We start from the raw sequence: 8,175 nt of genomic DNA, 5'->3' as shown, positions 1-8,175 counted from the left end.
GGAAAATTTTCCTTAGAAGCATCAGAATGAACTTTTTCATTAATTATGAGTTAAGAGGCACTATTTTTCGATTACTCGAATAATTTACTTGACTAAAAAAGGGGTGTTTTGTAACTGTGAAACACTTTTAAACGTAATTATAGTAGCTAATTTGGGTTACAATTGATCACAAATGCTGTCAGTGCATTGTAACTTGTACATAATACCAGAAGCGAACTTGATAATTAATTGACAGTATATGTTCCTCATGAACTAAATGAGCCTACTTTCCCGTATGGCAAACACTAATTTTCTGAAAGCAGCAATTTGTAATATCTACTTCTTGACTGTCTTAGTGCAATTAGTTCAGATATATCTTTTTAAGAGTTAAAACAATTGATAAAAATGCAAGACTTAAGGGAGAAAGAAACATTTTGGTTAATATATAAATGATATCAGATTCATTTTCTTAAACAGCTAGACAATATTTTTCAGTAAATTCAAACTGTTATTATCATTTAAACGGGAATAGTCGAAACCCTAGCTGCTCTTTTTAACTGGCGAGCGAGCAAAAATAGGAGGAGCAAGTTACATTTATAAACAGCAAATAAAATCACTCCCAGAAAAAATCCTATTTAAGGGGTCTAAGGACCTTCAACCTTTAAATTTTTCGATTTTCTGGAAAAAATATATGTTATGCATATATTAATTTTGAACAATTTGATACCTTATTTATTACCGTACAAAAAAAAAACTTTTCAAGTTATCATAAAAATGCGTAACCTTTTCCTATAGAGATTTATGTTAACAGCAGCTGTTTAGGCCTCTTTTTCTCAGGTGCCGGTTTCTTCGGTTTTCTCGTTTTGCGCGCATGATATCTCAAAAAGTTTCTTATATATTTCCGTAAAACTTTTCATGCATGTTTGTCTAGTTTATATTTATGATCTGAACCTACATTTTAACTAAAAATAAAAGTTAATATTTAAAAAAATATATATTTTTGCCCAAAATTTTGGAAATTTTCGATATTAACTTATAAAATTTCAAAAGAATAAATAAATAATTTTTTAAAAAATAACTAAACTTAGGTTCAGGTCATAAATATAAACCAGATAAACATACATTGAAAGTTTTACGGAAATATAGAAGAAACTTTCTGAGATATCATGCGCGCAAAGCGAGAAAACCGAAGAAACCGGCACCTGAGAAAAAAAGGCCTAAACAGCTGCTGTTAACATAAATCTCTATGGGGAAAGTTTACACATTTTTACGATAACTTGAAAAGTTTTTGGCGTATGGTAATAAATAAGGTACCAAATTGTTCAGAATTAAAATATGCATAACATATATTTTTTCCAGAAATTCGAAAATTTTGAAGGTTAAAGGTCCTTAGACCCCTTAAAAAAAATAACTGAATAAAGAGCGATATTTATATAATCTGCTGCAAAAGAGCTAAATTTTAATCAGAGTGTATAGAAAATAAAACTTTTTTTCCTAAAAAAATATTTAATGTTTTAACCACTGCTAAAAAAACATTGCAATTACAAAAAAGAACTTTTGCTTTAAATTTTCAATCATAGCAATCATAGCAATTTTTAAATTTATTGTGAAAATAAAGATACGTATCAATAAACATTTCGATCTAAAATAAAATCCTAGCATACTTCTTGTGCTTTAAATTCAGTTCCTTTTGACTCAATTCATCTTAAACATTCGTATACGATAATTCTACGAGAATTTACATTTGAATTTGTATTAATATCTTTTTTCATCTTTCTAAAAAAAAAAAAAAAAACTGACAGACAATGAATATATATAGGTATAGTGTAAGATATTTTTTGCAACTTCAGTATGGGGAGAGTGAAGGGGGGAACGAGAGCCATGACAAAGTGTAAACGACTTCACTACACGTTTATTTTCAATTTAAAAAAAATCAAATTAAACAAAATCAAATTGTCATACTAACAAGCATAAGAATGGCTAACAATTCACAATTCAGTTTAAAAATGGATAAAATACCTTTTCTCCATCTAAGAAAAGCTTAACGCAAAAAAAAAAAAAAAAAAACGTGGTTCACACAAGAAAAATGGTGCATAGTTGTGCCATCTATGGTAAATAAGTTCAATAATAACTAAGCCTATCTATTTTTACTCGAACGGAACTCAGATGTGCTGTGGTGCAGCAGAAATAAAATAACATGGAATATAAGAACGCCTGTGACAAACACGGGGAAATGCATTTAGTGGAAAATGAAGTTTTTTTTCACGCCTTGAAAAAAAAAAATCCTTGCTATATTTCTGTTTGTAATACTGAGCACCCAGACCCGTCATTTAGGGGGGTCAGGAAGAAGTTGACCCCTCTGACTCTCTGGATTAAAAAATATAAATGTTTTCTCACATAAGTTGGAGAAGTTTTTTTTTCGACGAAATTTGCATTGAATATATATATATATATATATATATATATATATATATATATATATATATATATATATATATATATATATACCCTTTGTTCCCTCCACCTTCTAGAAAATGACTGATCTGTGCGTACCATTGCAGCTATTGTTGTCTTTGACTCGCGAGTCCAAACTTTCGGTTTTTATTCGTGCATATCTGTAAGCTCGATCATTCAGCACCCATATTAGCCTCTAGAAAATTGCTTGGCGTCAGGCAGTCATTAGGAAGTCTCCATTGGAGGGGGGACTGTATTAGATGATAGGGTCAATTGGATTCCTGCAAACGTACGTAGAATCTAATAAGCTGCGCAGATCTCATATTGTTAACCCCCGTCATAGATTTCTCGGAAATGATTAGGAGAGCGAAAGAATGGAGAAGAAGAAGATGAAAGTAGTCATATGGTAGACGTAGCAAAAAGTTTTCCGTGATTATTTCTGTAGTGTTTGGCCATGTTCATATAAATTAATCATTAATGGCTTCAGCAGAGTTATTTTAACGCACTTACAAGCGTTTTTCACCAACTAAAAATTCAAAATATGCCAAAAAAACTTCGTCAGCATGATTTCAAGTTTCAAAATACAATTTTGAAAGATGAAAAACGGAGGAGGGCGGAGGGAGATTGAAAGTTTAAAACTATTATATTTGAATGTTTTTTTTATTCTTTTAAATTCAAACATGTGCGCATTCTGAAACATAAAAAAATCTAAACATTTTTCCTTCCCTTACCTAGGCTTGCCAGACGTCCCGGTTTCCGGACAAAATCCCGGTGTCTCGGCCGATTTACTTCATGTCCCGGAAGAAGATAAATTTGGTTACAAATGGCCAAAAAGGTCTAAAAATAATTAACTGTGAAGGATTATGTAGGATAATTACTTTATCATTTGTAGCATTGACTTGTAAAATTAATACTGGATTAGTTTGTGAAGGTTTTTTTACAACACGGTTAAAACCAAAAGAGGCGATCGAAAAACTCCTTTAAAATGAAAAGGACATCTAAGTATTGTTCAATTTTTTTTATTCCTCATTCAAAGTGTTTTTTCCAACTAATATAAATTGTAACTATTTACAACTAAGAAGTATCTAGTGAAATTTTTAAATTATATCTGCTTATGTTTTTTTCCCTGTTTTCGGTTTATAATTAGTGACTATTTATTCATAGCATTGAGAATAAACTGCTCTATAAAGCACTCAAAAAATCAGCCACAGGTGCAGGGGCGTGCACAGAAATTTTGGGGCCCATCACAAATGACTTTTACGAGCCTCTCTCCATATTGTTTACCCCAACGTGTCTACAAATATTTCACCAATCTTGGGCTCCTACAGGCTCGGGCCCGGGCTAACAGGTTTCCCTTTTCTCCCCCCCTCCTGTGCACGCCCCTGCACAGGTGTGTAACCTTTTGAATACTAACGATACTGGGGGGGGGGGGGATTCCAGTGTCCCGGTTGAACACTTCAGAAATCTGGCAAGCCTACCCTTACCCAGTCGTCTTTGGAGGAATTTTTTTCAAACTGAAAAGTAGTAATTTATTTTATGGGTCAGGAAAACGTTGTTGATTAAGTTCTAACTCTTAAACGTCTCCTATAAAGTTGTGAATAGTGTTTCACGACTCAAAAATGCTCATGACAAGTTACACACTTTTGGACGGTCATCAAATGAACTCCCACGACAAAAGGAAAAAAAAAAAAAGCTTTCATTAACGAGTTCAAGTTTTGAAATGCGAGCGCGGCTTCTGTAATCACACAACAAAACGCTCTAATTGCAAAATCTACGGTCCAAAGAATGATAAAGAAGCCGGAAATTTAATTTACTTCAAGAGAAAATTGACTCTAAAATTAAATAAGAAATACACAGAAAAGCGTTTTAATAGCACACAACAAGTTTTATCCTAAAAATAAGACTGGTATTGCATCATATTCAGATATGGAAAATAAAACCGTAGTGGCACAAGTTGAATGGGTATACATTTTGTTTTAGAATAATAGATGGAAGGATGATAAGTTTTTCATTTAGTATAGATGCATGCCTACTAAGTACTTGAAAAATGAGTTTAATCTAAAACGTGTTTTTTGTTTTGCTACATTTAGGAAAAGAAATTACAGGCTGTATTTTTTAAAGCTTTTTGTCGTTATCTCTAATACATGCATACTTTTCATATTTTTATTTTCAAATTGAATTTGGTGTGAAACCACTTTTGACGAGCTTGACAGGGTGGTCCCGCTTACCTATCACATTTATCGAAATATCATTGCATTATTTCGACATAAATACTATTTCAAAAGATTCGAATACTATTTTATTAACTATTTGCTTCTGGCGACTATTTTGGGGACTAGTTTTCATTAAAAATCTATTAAGGCATTTTCTTTTAACATCGTAACTCAGTGGCAGCCTTAGATGACTAATAGGTATGATTTAAGTAGTGGTAGATGGATTTCTCGAAAAGGCTCGTTGATGGCTCTTCCGTTATAGTAAAGGCAAAATAATTCGGATAGGTAGAAATAAAATGAGCAAAAAAAGCAATTATTTTCGATACTGCAAAGTTTTTTTTTTTTTTTTGCAAATAATATCCTGGGAGTACGAAATGTTCACGCTTTAAAGTAAGATTCCTGTTTACCCTTCAAAATCTGCTATTGAAAGTTCTGTCGTAAATGGTGCGTACATTATTCCAATATCTACCTTGAAACCCCTCAAATGCCTTCCATGCTTATTAAATAGATAAATTATTTTCTGCTCTACAAATGAAAGACTGCAACGACTCCCCATTTCGTTAATTTAAAACTTACAGATGTAATTCGCTCAAAAACACAAAAGCATCCAGCTAAATTCCGTAGTCACACTACGATCTTGTATAGAAAAACTATTAGTTCATAGACTTCTAAAAGTAGATCTACCATTTCGAAAAAGGTCTCAAATAAATCTTGAAAGAATTGTTTTCTCAGTTGCTATGATGAACGTTTCAAAAATATTATTTTTAAAACGGTGTTTGTACTCTTAATCAAATGTGAAAAAAAAAAAAAAAACTTATTGTAGACTTTTTTGAAAAGCTGTATAAGATGTTGATTCTAAGAAAATAATATACTTAATAATCTTTACTTAACATATGAAGGAAATCAGATAAATAACTGAAAGAATAAGTGAATGAAAATAATGTGTTCAAAATCAAAGTTTTGAGTAAATTAAAAGTTTTACTATAATAATTTAACTTTACTTCTGTATTTCTTCTGACTTTTAACAGACAAGGCAACTACAGTTTTCATTTTGAACGATAAAAAAAATTGCTATAAAACAATATAGCTACGTTTCAATTTGAAACAACGAAAAATGAACTGAAAATAAATACTAGAATTATTAAATACTAGAATTATTAAAATACTAGAAAATTGCTCGTCAAGATATGACGGGGGAAAATTGCTTCTACATTTGAACGAAGCAATTGCCAGTTTGGTGATATTTTGACAGTTGAAATTTTAACCCTAACTCCAGTGGATTAACTCCACTAGATAGCGTTCATTGTTGTCTACTTTTTCGCTTCTTCATTCCCTTGAAATGAGTCTTACCAGTAAAAGATTTAAGTAACCGAATCCAATTCAGCTTTGCCGCGACAAAGCCTTTTCCTTCATTTCAAAACAAATTATTAAATTATCATGCCGTGGCGCGAGTTTCATTGTCGATGACGTCAGAAGCGTTATTAGATTATTGGCTATTGTACATAAGAGGATAAAGAGATCAAACCCAATGTTAACTTTATAAAGAAAAATGCATTTTTGACATTGAATTGTAAGTTTTTTCTAATAGTGTAGTTAGATTATGACTAATTACTTATGAACCAAACACAAATATATTTCAATGTTAAGATCTAACTTATTCTTATAAAATCTATAAAAAAGTCCATACGTATGCAGAGCCATCGAGAACTAAGGAGGGCTCCCTGTCAGTTTGGTCACCGAGCCCCTACCCCTATAAAACTTATAAAATTTCTACTTTTCCGATTCAGCTTCCTCAAAGACTAGAGGCCTAGTTTCAGAATTCAGGGGTGCCCACAGGGGGGGGGGGGGATTATGGCGCAAGTTGCGCCATCAAATTTTTTTTTTTTTTTTGGGGGGGGGGGATATTTTCCCCAGAAGTTTTTTTTTATTAGAACATTAAATTTTTGATTTTTGGAAGGAAAAAAAAATACTTAAACTTATTCAACAAGAAATACATGTATAAATAATATCTTTCTGAAGTATTTATTCCAAAATTTATTAGCTGTGTTTTTTGTAGTTGTTTATTAGCTATTAGAAGTTGCTTGTCAAAAATATTCTTTTTTCGGCCCACCCTACTAAACAATACTGAGTCACTGACTGAACAAAAAAAAAAAAAAATTGATGTATCAGCATTTGTCTTTAAAACCGATAAATGCAAGAGCAAACTAACAGCTTATCGGCTAAATTCATTTCGCGTGTTTCTTACAGGCTCTCAATTGACTGAAAAATTGTCTGCAAAACACTTACTTTTGTAAATTTACCTAATGAGTTATGGATAATGTTTGTCAGCTATGAAAGCAAAAATCTTTTCATAGCCAAAATAGGAACATTTGGAAATTTATCGCACCCCGAGAACGTTCATTTTAAAACATTTCATACAATAAATCTGCTAAGTGGAATACGTCAAAAAGGCATTAGAAAGTCTTGCTCCTTTCCAGAATGGGGAAACAATAAGTTATTTTTGCTCGATTCCACAATCAGCGAAACAATAAAATGCGTTTTCACCCCCTTGGGATAAATCAAAGTTATAGATAGAATGAGGAAACAGAGTGTGTGCCGTTGCTTCTGGTTGGGCCTTTTCACAGTTTCGAATTCCACTTTCGAACTGCATCCGGAATTAAGCGTGATTATTCAACGATAACTCCCAAGGACGTCCTATTGTTCCACGAAGTAAGTCTTTGTAAAAGCATCTATGTAAATCCCTTTAAACGGCAGTTACGACCAACCGGGAAATAGAGTTGTTGTGTTCTTTACTTACGGCTGCCAACGAGTCGACCAACACTGCGTCACATGAATAATGAAATGGCGTGTTGATTTTCTGTATGGAACTATTAATTGCGCACTGCTGCTAACTCAACCAGAACCGAAAAGATAGATGATAGCTTTTGCGCGTTATACGTAGTCTAGTGTTTAAATTAACTGTGTAGAACTTTTGTTAGGAATCGTGTATGGTGTTTCCTTTTAATTGAAACAATAGAGCTTTGAATATAGGTCGTTCCCATTGAAAAGAAAAATAAATGTGGAATTATTATGAATGAAGTTTGTTTTCTGTTTCATTTGTTCTTTAAAATGATTGTCGGAGAACATTAGAAGAAGAGGCGACTTTGTTCAGACCATTCTCCTCATTAAGGGAAAGCAATGCGAATTCCCTTAATCAATTTTCCAATCAACTGTTACGACAAATATATTACTTTCAACAGAATTGCTCTTCAGTGTTCCTTGAGTGCACTCGAGTCCGTTTACTGTCCTAAGAGTTTTCTGCAGTAACATGCTTTGAAATTCTAACAAATAAGATGGTTCGCCAGTAATTGACCACCAGACAGTAATTGACGACTGAAGCACAAAAATGTACGTAACAAGAATAAATAAGTAGATATTATTTATCTACATGGCAGAATTTATTTCTGACATCCCATAAAGTGCTCTGTTATAATTTAGAGTTGTAATTTTAAGTTTTGATTGGAGGTTAGGAAGTTACACTTACAATGTC

The sequence above is a fragment of the Uloborus diversus genome, chromosome 3 (assembly GCF_026930045.1).
Source record: "Uloborus diversus isolate 005 chromosome 3, Udiv.v.3.1, whole genome shotgun sequence".
Classification (NCBI taxonomy): Eukaryota; Metazoa; Arthropoda; class Arachnida; order Araneae; family Uloboridae; genus Uloborus; species Uloborus diversus.
This window is presented reverse-complemented; position numbering follows the sequence as displayed.